This window comes from Chelonia mydas, chromosome 2, assembly GCF_015237465.2.
Source record: "Chelonia mydas isolate rCheMyd1 chromosome 2, rCheMyd1.pri.v2, whole genome shotgun sequence".
Classification (NCBI taxonomy): Eukaryota; Metazoa; Chordata; order Testudines; family Cheloniidae; genus Chelonia; species Chelonia mydas.
The window spans coordinates 196,580,715-196,595,005 of NC_057850.1; the positions used below are offsets into that span (position 1 = coordinate 196,580,715).

Genomic DNA, 14,291 nt, shown 5'->3' on the forward strand with positions numbered 1-14,291 from the left:
CAGTCTCTTCTGGAGAACAGACATTTTATGCAAAACTGTGCAAGAAACAGAGCTGCTGGAGGCAACAACAAAATGGCCTCTCACAGGGCAGTGTGTTCGCACCAATCCTCTTCAACATATATACCAATGACCAGCCCATACAGAGCAATATGAGGTGCTTTATATACACTGATGATCTATGCATCATGTAACAGAAGGACTTTGCCACTGTCAAGAATTGTCTAACATGTGCACTGAGCAACCTCTCAATTTATTACAATAAGAATCAGCTTCATGCCAATCCAACCAACATATAGGTGACAGCCTTTCACCTATCCCCTCAAGAAGCCAAGCGGAAACTAATCATCACCGGGATGGAATCCCACTGGCTAATCACCCAAACCCTGTCTACCTGGGGGGTGATATTGGACTGGACACTTTCCTTCAAAGCACATGCAGAGAAGACTAAAGGGAAAGTTAGTGCCCGTAACAACATCTGCCACCTCAAGTGGGGAGCCAATCCAGTTACTTTGCAGACCACTATTATTGCCTTGTGCTACTACATTGCAGAGTATGCCTGTGGGAATGATCCATCCATGCTAAGAAATTAGACCCTGTTCTAAGCGACAGTTGTCATGGAATAACAGGATGTCTAAAGCCAACTCCAAAGGATAGCCAACTCCAAAGGATAGCCGGTACTTACTGGCTGGCATTGCACCACCTGGTATAAGGAGGAAGGTAGCAAGCCAAAGAGGAAGATCATGGCAGATGGAAGATCCAAGGCATCCATTATATGGTCACATAGGAGTAATCAAATGTGTTAAATTGCGGAAGAGTTTTATGACTAGTGTTGTGCCTTTGGATTTGACAGCTGGCAAGACATGGCTGAGGCTATGGAATGAAAGACTACACACAGTGGGATGCTCTGAAATAGATTTGGAACCCCAGGAGGACCTTCCTGGAGGGGCCAATACAGACTGGTCAACGTGGCAATGCCTGAACCCCCTGCACATGCAAACTGGCAGATCAAAGATTAATATGATCAAATTGAACTATTCTAATGACACGAATATATGTGAGTGCGGTGAGGTGCAGACCATGGAGCACCTGATCGTTCGCTGACTCTTGGGGAGACCTGTACGAAGGAGGACCTCGCTACAGCAACGGAAAGAGCCATCGCTTGTACACATCTAGTTTGTGACAAGGACACGAGAAGAAGAAGACACATCTGATTTCACACAGAACTTTGCAACACCTAGGGCCAGCCCTTCATTGACATTATTTGCAAACACATAAACCAAAGCCATTGCAAAGACTTTGGATCCACATATCTCTAAAGAGCTGATATACAAACGGCAGGATTATCATCAGCTCATCCTCCTCAGGATTCAGAAGAAAGTCTTCTAGCAACACAAGGCATTTAATGGCATTTGATTGTATACAAAATTCAGTAATTTGCAAAGGGTCTCCAGTCATGAGTGAGAATTAATGAAGTTCTACTGTAATAAAATCTTACTTCAAAATATAGAGTTTTACCAGAACATATGGGATTATAAAAGTAAATGTGCATCACACATAATCTTATGCCACATTATATGGCACATTTTTTAAAAGGAAACACCCACAGGTCTGAACAACTTTATTTTTATGCAAATTCAATATGCACTGAGATGTGCTTACTTGTCACTTTTTTGTTGTATCACCACAGTGCCTTAGGGAGGTATCATGTCTCACTTTGCCTTGCCATTGTCAGTCTACCTTTACAAATACTCTTACCATTTCCAAGCAAAAGGACTTCTGGCACTGCAAAACAGTTTTCTGTTCACATCCATCTTATGTGACACACAGAAAGAAGCCTCTGTAAGAGCTGTGTAACCCAATCCTTCTTGGGAATTCAATATGCTGCACAACTTACACCCAACCCTTCATGATTTTTATAATCATAGCCATCATCTTTTTATTATGTCTTGGACTTGAAGAGTCCTGAAAGCAGATGTAACTCATGATGACCTGACTTCAATGGGAGAATGAACCAGGTGGCTAATTGTCTCTAAAACAAATACACTGATAATTAGCAGGAGAGCACAATGCAACAGAAGCCTAACCACCAACCTTTATTTAAGTTAAGCAAATGGGTGAGCAAATGATGCAGCTGCATCGTACTTTGACAAGTTAATAAGGGAGCCATACTTCATCTAGTCAGCTACACTAGCCAAAGCATGCCCTCAGGACCAGATATCAATGACTCTAAAATTGTGAACATAGACAAAATGTGGAAAATGATCAGCTCTCACATGGAAAAGCTCTTCTTTGAAAACTCCTCCGTACAGCAGGTTAAATGCCTTTGCCTTTTCACCCTGGAAACTGGGTTCAAATCCCCCTTAGGTCAGAAATGAAAATGAGTGTGATGGTCTCATCTTGCTTACCATTTGTCCATATTATAAAACCAAGCACAGTTGGCAGTCTCTACTGAGGAATAGTCTTGGAATGAACAGCAGAGGGGTTGTCTGTCAGGACTGAATTGCACTGGCAAAGGAGCATAGAGAAGCTGACTCATTGCCTGTTCACAGTATGCCTGGCTTTAGCAAACATCACCAGTACCTCATCTTTAAAAGCACCAAGTACCAGATTTGTCCCATAAAAAATGTGAGGGAAGAAAACAAAGGCTTAAAGGTAGTAGAGACTCAGTGAATATGCTCACCACTGACTTCTTTATCAACACTGTCAAAACAACAGTCATAGCAGAGTACAATGTAAAGTACCTAGTGCAAAACACCAGAACACTGCTGATAGAGAGGTGGAAAGACAAACATTTCCAGGTAATTCCTAATGGTCTTTTTTTTTCATTTGTGAGACTGATCATAGAATTCAATACCTTCAAGTGCTGAGTATAATGTTCCTGCCTCTGTCATCTTACTTCAGCGTTAACCATTTTTTATGGGTAATACAAATGCCAGGGAGATTGTTTGATGATCTGGAAATATACTGCAGAGCTGGAGATGAAGCCTCTTTATGGGGAAACTAGGTATCTATCGCATATGTATTTCCTTAGACGTTTATACAAAAATACAAAGGGGGCACTTATCCAACATGCTAATTCCAGTTCAGAGTGAAAGACAGTTTAGTCACAGCTCCTGTTGGAGCAATTCTCACACACACCAACATTTAGTAGTGGATGAGAGCTGGAAACTATCCAGAGGGCCCTATTCACTGCTGTGTCACTGCACTTTTACCCTCGTGTAACACCACTAGTGCAAACAGCAGGACACCTCACAGAAGTGTGCAAGGAGGTTAATGCCCAACTCATACTCCACACAACCTTGCACAGTAGTGTAAAGTTGGCAGTGGTTAATCAGGTCCAGAAAGTGAGATTGTCCAGTCTATTTTCACTGTCCAAGGCGAGCAAAGCATAAAATGGAAACAGACCGGGTAAATGGTGAGAAGTAATTTTTTTCCAGTGACATGTTTCAGACTTCCCGCTTTAATAGTCTAAGGAACTGTTATTAACACGATCAAAGGGAAAAGTCATAAATGTGATAAATAGGACAATATTGCACTGAGCTTGTATGGCAAAGTGGATTGGTTCCCTTCCATTTCCAGTTAATCACAGCTACTGAACTTCATTTTGATCTGGAGTTTACAAAATTCTTGTTGTATTTCAGCTTCTGGTACAGAGGTCTCAGCAAAGAAAAAGAATAAAAGGAAAGTGTTCAGGGACCGTCAGAACAATAGCTCCTTCAAAATCCCAACAAGTCTGCTGAGGCTTTAGGTTTGCAGAGTTTACTTTGGCAAATAGAGAAAACATTGGGAAAAAAACACTGTTGTCTAGTCTTGCTGCCCCTTAAAACAATTAACTATTCACTAAGCCCCATGTACTTTCTTCTTAATTCATAAATAATTAGCTATAATTTAATAGTCTAAGTAAAGAATGGGTTAAATACTGCTCCTTTCCATTTTTATAAGCTGTTAAATAGGGAATACAATAGCAGGTAGGATTTTTTTTTCTTTCTCCATATCATCTGTCATTTAATTGTCACATTAAAAGACAGAAATCTAGACCCCTGCCAAGTTCAAAATAAGCTTGGTATTTGTTATCCCTCACTGAAATTTATGCAAAAATTAATTAATAAATAGTAGGCAAGAAGCAGTTTGCTAGCTTTGAATGGAAATGTACTTCTCTGAGAGGAAGACAGATCTCTAGTCTACCCCACTTACTATTTAACTGTGGTAAAAGTTAGACTCATCAAAATGCCCACAGAGCTCAAATCTTCCTACACTTTGCCCAGAAAACCATGGTTTACTATTGTCTGGCTCCTGCCTAGCATTTGTTGTTTGACTCAATTAATTTGCTGAATAGCTGGCAAAGTGCCATCATTTGAGCCACTTGTGACTTTAGTTCAGGCATATTTTGAGCTTCCTTGCTATTAGTTAGACATCCCCTTGTCTTTTCTAGATCTCTGGGAAAACTTTCTTTCTGTTGAAAGCGTGAAAAGAAGTAAATTGTGGGAACTAGGATTCCACAGTTCTTTTATTATTGAGGGATTTAATGAGGATACTTCATGAATAAGGTGTGTAATATTCAAAATGTATCTCTTCAAATGGCCATCATGGTTCTTTTCTTGAACCCAGTGGTCTAGTTCCAGCGGGCACTCACAAACATCAATCCAGTTCTGAAAAGCTTTTCCCCTGGGAATAAAAGTGGGTAGCATCTGTCATACAGCACACTTTTCTGTCTGTAGCTACAGTCTCATCAGAATTAGTTCTGTTACCATCCCCAATTATACTGCAATTGACGATAGAAAATGAAAGACTGATGTTCAAAGTTAACAAATACATTTATTAGCTTTGGTGGAATGATTGTTCCTCTGAAAATAATCATTATAAAGATGGCAACACATCAGAAGTTTTTTCTTTTAAAAAATAATAGCATTTCCTGCAAAATAACATATATATTTGTGTGGAGGGAACATCTCTAGAAACGATGAAAATCCTAACATTTCTTTTTTAACCTTTGTGTCAATAATAAGCTGTGTACCAAAACACATTGATACCTTTTAAACACAAGGCTGTGAACTTCCCCCTTTCATTCAGAATTGAAACAAATGCTCCTTTATAATTTGTATCTTCCTCTTTTTCCTCAGGATCGTTTCCTTATTTCATAAAAGAAGTTGGTTATGGGGAGAAGAAATAGTGCACTCTCACATTAAGCAGAAATCTTTATTTTCTTTCTTCTCTAGTCATTTTCAAAATTGTATTAGACACTTCATGGAAATATTAATGCCTTCATACAATCACCTGTGCATTTTGCCTGGATTTTATTTTTACTCAATGGTGAACTGTAATGCTTCTTGTACATAAATACCATTAGTACCGTTATGTTCATACTGTAAGTAGCCATGGTAATAAATTTCAGCTTCATTTCCTCTGTCCCAATGACTTAAAACAAAACAAACTCATGAGGGAAGGGGAGGAAGTTCTGAGTGTGGCTACACATCAGTACTAGGGAAACCACTTCCCCAAAATAGACATGTGGGTATGAGGCCTGTCTTTCCTTCTGTCAGGCTTTAAAAGTGAGTTATACACAGTGAACCAAATTCTGCCCTCGGTTACATCAGTATCTAGTGTTAGGAAATATACATGCACTGTACTGATTCCAAATATACTGCACCACTCTCCTGATATTATTTTTACAAGTTTGGAATGAAGGGATTAGTTACATGTTGAATCTTCTGGACTTTCAGTACAAAACAAATCTGCAAAGGGTTAATTAACCTGTAGAACTCATTGTGACAAGATATCACTTTTGTCAAGACTTTAGCCGAATTCAAAAAGAGATTATACATTTAAATGAATAACAAGAATATTCAGATTTCAGAGTAGCAACCGTGTTAGTCTGTATTCGCAAAAAGAAAAGGGGTACTTGTGGCACTTTAGAGACTAACCAATTTTTGAAGTGATAAACACCCATTTTTTCATGGTCTGTGTGTATAAAACATCCTCACTGCATTTTCCACTTTATGCATCCGATGAAGTGAGCTGTAGCTCACGAAAGCTTATGCTCAAATAAATTGGTTAGTCTCTAAGGTGTCACAAGTACTCCTTTTCTTTTTAAGAATATTCAGAGTTATAATAGCAAGGATGAAAAACAACAGACTTTTGGATTCTGGGTATAAGCTAACCTCTAATAATGGAGCTTAGAAAGAAACTTTCCCTGGGAGCAGGTAATTCCATATATACCTACTACAGAGTTTCTTGCATCTTCCTCTGAAGCACTAGCTATTGTTGAACATAGGACAGTGGACTATATGGACCGTTGATCTGATCCAATATGAAAATTCACGTTTCTATACGAATTTAACAGAATCTCAGCTGATATTTCTGCCTCCAACTCTACCCCAAATAAGTTTAAAGGTGGTCAGCTTTGTTTTATAGGGCTGTAGTTAGTGTCCCTGTTTTACTGTTTGTGTGTATATGGGAGTGTGGCTGTCTGTCTGTCTTTTCTTCTTTGGCTTAATAAACATACAAAATAAGAGTGATTTTAGAGACTTGTTGTACCAAGCCATAGAGAGGATCAACAGAAGACACTGCAATCTGAAAGATGTGGCACATTGGAACAATGGATGGAGATTATAATTCTCCATGTAAACCCCAGCAAGGAGCCCAGCAGAGATTACCAAACTTCTGAAAACAAGAAGCCCTTACCCATTAGTGAAAAGGTAGTTCTCATTATTTCTGTGTCTATTCTGGCAATATGTCCTCATAATCAACTTAATGAGAAAACACTGGTGATGGAAATAAACTATAATAATACAAATATAAGAGAAAGTGAGGAGGGATGGAGGTAAAGATGGTTTTAAAAAAAGAAACATCTCTTAGAAGTCCTGCTAAAATGGTGTGTGACAAGAGGCCAGATAGATAAACTAACAATGTCAGCTACTAGTCATGTGGAATCATTCATGTTTTACAACCGCATGTGGCCTGCCTCTAACTTTGTTTTTATTATCTACCTCTACTACACCTTTTTGAACAATTATAAAAGTCTCGTAAGATAAAACACTGAAGAGTAGATTCCACCTCACCCTGGGTGGTTGTGCCAGGGAAGGGGAAAGGGCATAAAGAGCTTCTCCTGTGTACAGGAGCCAAGCATAGTCTCACTGCTGGCAGCCTTGGCCTCCCGAATCCTTTCTCACCCTATGCACTGGCCAGCAAAATTCCTCCTGGGACCCCTGTTACTGTCAAGCCCCTTCTTCTTCCTCTTTCCCTCTCTCTTCTCTTTCCTCAGTGCAGGCTGTGGCTTTAAAGCCACAGTCTGGGACTATATACAGTAGAGCCTCCTTGGTACAGTTACAAGCCAGATAAAGGCATCATACTTGTCAAAGGCTTGTTCAAACTTCATTGGAGGTGGATGACGTTTGTGGTGGGAGGGAGGCAGATAGTGGGGAAAGGATATTGCTTGGAAAAGGGTGTTCACCTCCCAGAGCAGGATGCTGTTTCAAACTGGTGAAGTTTATGAAGATTTCTTCCTGAGTCCAGCAAGCACACGCAGCTGGCACAAGCCCCACTACTGGACACTACTGTGGAGCTCCCACCACAACCGCTGTGTCCTGGCTCTGACCTCTTCGGCAGAGTTCCAAGTCTTAAAGAGACCGGGCTCTGGAAAATACAACTGGCATTCCACCAAAAAAAGGCTACATTTATACTAACATCCACATTATAACTACTGTACTGAGTTCCACAAAGAGAGGGGTCTTACTTATTACTGTAATTAGTGCTGTTTGCTATCTAGGATGGATCTTCTTTATTCAGTCACTTTCCATTATGTGTTCCTCTAGCTCTTAGACAGTGTCTGTGTCTGAGCATGTAAATTGGCTGGAAATAATCAGAGTAGACCCCCACCTCCCTTGCCTAATTTAACTGGCCATCTCCCTCTCTCTTAAAATCCAAACCCTTTCTTATTTTTAATTTCCTTACATGCTAAAGAGATTCCTGTTAAAGGAATAATTCACTTAACTGGATTCAAAAAGAAATCCCATGTCAGGAGTCCTTTAAGCATTGCAATACCCAATCCCCATTTAACCCAAGCTCTATGGTGAAGTGATAATTAGGTGTTAAAAGCTAACCGCAGAAGTCTCTCCAGACAGCCATTAAATATCCAAACAAGAGTTAAAGTAATAAAATATGACTTTCTCAGAAGCATTCAGACCCTAATAAATTTTAAAACAGTTTAAAAACATTTGGAATTACTGGCTTGTCTTTATAACCTCCCTCCGCTGTGACACAGCCCAGTATGCTATAAAGGCATCACCCACTTAGATAACTCAATATTCCTGACATATACATAATTCTTTTAAGCCAGTTAGATCTACTTTGGCCCCTTCTCTCCAGTGGGTATAACACACTGAAAAAAGCTCTCACTGATATCCACAGATAAAACAACATGACTCCTTCATAGCAGTGGATTTTGAAATGTGTTTTTCTTATTAGGTGTGTGTAAATGCTATGTTATAGAGACAAAAATTCATTTTAGTTGTTTTCTGAGTTGACTGTAACTCCTTCATACACTGCCTTTCTATGCTGAATTCACAGAAATCTGAGACTTGCCATTACAAGATCTTTATCATATACAATTCAAAGGTGCTTTTCAATGGTCTAGATTTCTGTACCTTTCATTCTCTTCCTTTCTGATGTCATTTTTACACTGATTCTATTTTTCTGCAAGGATTCCAAGTTTTAATTAATAAAGAAGACCATCTGAGACATTTAAGAAGTTAAATCACTTGCATCATGTCTCAGGTGATATGCCAATAATTTTGAAAGGTATTTCCTTTATCATGATGCTAAGAAGTATCTGATAAATCATGATAATCACTATCACTAGAGTAGAGTACTTACCTGATAAATCATTTGACCAGCATACCAGCTGATATTGTAATAAGTCTCTGATTAACTGGGTCATTGCAAAACAACATTTGAGTGTATTCCACTATTCTGATAAACACATCTTTTAGATCCATACATACAGTGATGAATTTGGCCCACCCTTTTTTTGGTTGTTGTTGTTGTGTTTCCCAGACATTATCTAGTTTTGTTTCAAGTAGATTCTTTGCTTCAGGAAAGATGACAATACACTGCAATTCCTTATCAGATAATGTTTTATTAAGCTACAGACCAATAGCTAAGAAAACTAGGAACATAAGGTTCAACATTTTCAACTACTGAAACATTTTTGCACTTCATGCCCCTTTTTATTCCTTTATCTATTGTTTTAGGACCAGTATTCTCCTTTCTTTCTAAAGACTCTAACAATTTCACCCAAGAGTCTCAAAATTGTATTTTCTCTCAAAAGTTTGAAAATTAATCCCCACAGAAGTCTTTTCACAAGCCCCCTCAACCAACTGACACAAAAGCATCTTTGACTTTCAGTTGTCACCTTAGGCGTCTGGACAACTGCAGTGAGGTCTCCACTGTTTTGTCTAGCCCAGTTTGGATCAATGCAGGCTCATAATGGTTGTAAACTTGCCCTAAAAAGGTGTACAAAGGAAACATACATTTAGCATACAATTCAATATTGTCATATTCCCAATGCAATTAGCATCAAGATAAATAATAACTACCTCGTGAGACACTTTAAAAACATACTATACACATTTATGTAGAAATTACCATCATAATATTATCACTAACACAAATATGCACATACAAAAACATCTAAAAGTAAACATAACATTTGCACATAGTAAATACCCATATGTCTCAGTAAACACCATTTAAAACTTTAACACAGCAAATGATTTCTTTAATTGATGCTGAAAGATTAAGTAGGTGCCATTTTAGGACTAAATCCCAGCCTGTGTTGTGTGGGTGCACTAATGAGGGAAGAGAACAAAGAGGATTACTTACCCTTCTGCCCTGCATGCCCAATACTTTGTTGAATCCAAGGAGAAAGGTGTGGCTAATGTTCATGCCAAAACTACACAGACCAAAAGGGTGTGGCTTGCTGTTTTGATGCTGCAGCAAAGCCCCCTGTCCCCTGCACATATGGTGCATTCAGCAGCTGACTGGAATATACACAGCTCTTTTTTGGAGCTATGGGAACATGTTCCCTACCATACATTTGATCACTGCCTCATTGAACCATCCTGTCCTGTGCTGGAAGGATGACAAAGGGCCCCTCATGAGATGATTGACATTCCATTTCTCTCTAGCCTTGGCTCCTGACAGTGAGGGCTTGATTTTGCCCTTCATTTCCTTAATCACTGTCTGCTAGGGCCCTGTACTGTTCTCTTCTCACTGGCCTCAGATAGTCACATCTGTTCCTTTGATTTCCTGTTTCTCAGACTATGCTCACAGTCACTTTTTGAGGCTATATTAGCAGACAGTAAATCAATAATAATGAAAACTTAGGTTAGTTTTCTGGAATGTGGTTTCTGCAATTTGATTTTGCTTCCTGATACTCGTCTCTCCTTCTTGCTCCTGGGTTGTTTATTATGTATAATAGTTTTCTTACACTTGTCTATAGTAAACATACAGCTAGTTCATCAGGACCACATTCTGTCCTGAGTTACTCTTTTTCAACCTCACTGACTTCAACAAGGTGCTATGGGTAAGACTAAGAGCAGCACCAGCCCCACAATGATTTTACAAATGATACGCTGTGCTGGCATTCCCTGGAGAGCAATAACTCTGTCAGTCTGATGGACTCTGTCCCTCTAGCATGGACATTTGAAAATACAAACATAAACTAATTTTCCTCTCAATTGTTTCCTTTGGCACTGGACCAGATTAACTTCCCTTTAGCTCCTTACCAAGCAAAGAGTATTTCCAAGCTTAGTGAATGTTTCAGGAGTGTAGTTGAGACCAGGCATTTACGACTTGGTTTTCAGGTCCTCGGCTGAGTTTCCATTGCTGGCCAGTATGCAGAATGAAAATATCATTTAACGAGTCAACTGGACTACTGTGGTATGGAACACGAAGATGTCATTTCCGTGGAGTCGCTTTTCTGATCATTTTTGTACAGTGAAATGTAAACACACCAGGACACATGTTTTTACCTACGCTTTCTGTCTATGGCAAATAAATTACTCAGTTATATTAATGTTAACGTTAGGGTAAATTAAGTCAAGAGTGCTGCATAGCCCAATACAGCTTTTACGTATTCTAAACTACTGCCCGAGATTTTCTTCAAATCCCTGAGGGCAAAATAGAAATTGGGCAGCAAAGTTTATAGCTGCAACCCTGCACTCATAAACAGCTGCAGTGAACCCTAATTTTTCTTGAAAACAAGATCCACACTGCCGTGACATTTTGGTTATGAATATTAGTGTGTGGATCTGAATCCCAAATGTTCTGAATTTTGAGAATTTCATGCTGAAGCCAAATCCCTGAATTATGCTGTCTGTCATGACCAGGACATGGGCAGACAAACCTAGTGGTCACAACAGGAATCAGGCCAAGTCAGGTACCAAGGAGTCAGAGTTTGAGACAGGTCAGTGGCAGACCAAGAATCAGACATCAGGAGGCAGGCTGGGTCGGTTGCCGGAAGATCGGGGTCAGGCACCACATTATAGACGGCAATCAAATAGCGCAGTCAAGGACAGACCAAGGTCGGAAGCTGGAGACTAGGGTCTATCACAAGCAGGGTCTGGAGCAGAGACAGGCAGGCAGTCTATGTTGTTGCGCAGACAACTCCCCTTAAGTACTGGTACAGGCCCAGTAGTGGGCTGTGGGGGGCTGTCACTCAGGTCCTGCTGGGTGGTACTTCCTGCTAAAAAATGCTGGATAGATGTTCAGGCTCCAGTCTGAGCCCGAACATCTACACAACAATTTTTAGCCCTGCTACCAGAGCTCCGCAAGCCCATGTCAGCTGACCCACGCATGCCATGGCTGTGTTGCAGGGCTTTTATCCCCATTTATATGTACCCACAAGGTCCTCCTGTGGTGATGCAGGGGTGTCAGCAGCTTACAACTCCAAGGTTTCAGCCCTGCAGTGTCTTACACTTGGAGTAGTAGTCTCATAAGAGTCTGTTTGACCCTTTCAAAAATATTTTCTGGGGCCGGAAATGGCCCATGTTGTCCTTTAATGCGAGTATAGACCAGGTTATAAAGGTAGGAGATGTATATCAGTGAGGGAATGGTTAACAGTCCACAATAACACAGGCAGACAGGATGGGTTGCCACACCACTGCAACTAACAAAATTATTAACACTAAGGGTATGTCTTTACTACCCGCCAGATCAGCAGGCAGTGATCAATCCAGCAGGGATCAATTTATCGCGTCTAGTCTAGACACAATAAATCAACCCCGAGTGCTCTCCCAGCGACTCCTGTACTCCATCACTGCAAGAGGCACAGGCAGAGTCGACGGGGGAGCAGCAGCAGTCGACTCACCGCGGTAAAGACACCACAGTAAGTCGATCTAAGTACCTCAACTTCAGCTACATTCATCACATAGCTGAAGTTGCATAACTTAGATCGATACCCCCCCCCCCAGTGTAGACCCGGGCTAAGCAGCTGAGGAGCTTAGCTAAGAATAAGCAGTATATTAGGCACTGAGTAGACAGAAGCAAACTGTCACATTCCACTATCAGTCAAACAACAAATTTTATTTTTTGCCCTGAAAAGAGTAAATTTAAAACTCAACTCTAATAGCCCAGTCTGTGCCCATCATGGGGAAATATTTTTTAAAGGGCTGTAACAGACCCGCTTTTTGCATTTGCAAATTAGAGTGCTTATGCTCCAACTACCATTGGCACTCACAATCCTGTAGCTAGAGGGTCAAGTACCTGTATTTGCCCTCTAACATCAACCTTGGATGAAAACCTGAAGTTACAAACTTTACTTATGCAAATCTGCACACACAAAAAGAAGGCTGCCCCTTCTGAAAATCTGGCCCAGAATGCAGGTTACACACTTATATATTTTTGCCAGAGCAACTTAGGGCTCAAGTTTTGAAAATTTGGCCCCTAGGGAGCAGCTAATTGCATCTACATGGTGTTATTTTTAAGGGGTACATTTCTATATCATACCTCACACTTTAAAGCATCTGTTTAACTCACTATACAACAGCCTGTTGACGCTGAAGGTGATCCCTTAAAATCTGTGTTTGCTTGTCCGACACTGAGTAAAATTAGAAACAAATTAAACGAAAGTACCTTGTCAGCTACCAGCCACAATATTGGCCCAATTTCCTTCACAGGAAACATTGCAGTAATCTTTTATTTCTTTTTTGCCCTGCTTGCTGTCGCTGGAGTATAATATTTCTTTCATGCTGCTGATAGCTCAAGAGCACTTCTGTTGGATTCAGATTGTACTGCACGCTAGCACCAAGACACTCAGAGCATAGTCTCAATTCAACAAGCTCAATCCCAGTGTCAAAGTGTGGAGAAGAACAACAGCCTGTTAACATCTCAGCCATGCAGACATCATCTCCAGGTTTGCTCCTTTTTTCACAGAAGCCAGGGATTTTCTTCCTCTGAACTTTCGTAAATTTCAGGCGTGTCTTCTATGACACCCACTGGCAATTGAACCTAGGTTTCATTTGAGCTGATCTATGCACACATCCGCTTCAAGATCACACATCCAGTTATAAATGACTGATCCAGGGAGTCTCTCTGTGCTGTATGAAAACTACCTTTGAACATCAGATCCACTTTTATTATTTTTAATCTTTTTTTTTTTCAGTTTAGGAATAATAAAAAAAATGCGGATGCCCAGGCTCTGAGCTCCCTGCCAACTATTTAAAATTACAAACTCAAATATACATTTTAGTCACCTCACCCTCAGTCAAGCAGCTGAGTATTCATACAAATACTAACGATTACATCTCCACCAACTAGTATCTCAGTCTCGCCAGCTCTCCTTAAAGACCAGTTAGAACAAAATGTGTGCCTTGATATGTATTTAGGTACTTAAATCTAGCCATTCATAGTTGAAAATTTTTCCCCAGGCCTTGACTGCACTAAATTTTTTGCACCAGCTGGACTGCATCGACACTAGGAGTTGGATCGGGATAGCTACACTGGTGATGTGTCTTACTCCCAAAAGACCCTATTCTGGTATACTCAGGGACAGAAAGTAATGCTCCTTAAAACCAAACCAGTTTTCACCAAGCTCCCTGCAGACAAGGACAATAAGCCATTTCTCTGTGGGTTGTCCCCAACCAGTTTTGCATGTTCTCCTTCCTCCAGGGAGCATGTTTGTTTCCATACTGTCATGATATTTTTAAGGGTTTGAATGCCATTTTTACATAATACCTTTTGCAATGGGCCTTTAAGCTTATTCTACACCACAAGAGGTTTGTTGATATAGCTCT

The 14,291-nt window shown here is 40.2% G+C and overlaps 1 long non-coding RNA gene across 1 annotated transcript; it reads right to left on the reverse strand.

Annotated features, from left to right (window-relative positions):
* Positions 1-9,113: 9,113 nt before the first annotated feature.
* On the reverse strand, positions 9,114-10,088 carry LOC122464694. The gene is made up of 2 exons (XR_006288969.1): positions 9,880-10,088; positions 9,114-9,500 (listed from the first exon to the last, which is right to left on the reverse strand). It is a non-coding gene; the product is annotated as an uncharacterized LOC122464694 (long non-coding RNA).
* Positions 10,089-14,291: the final 4,203 nt, after the last annotated feature.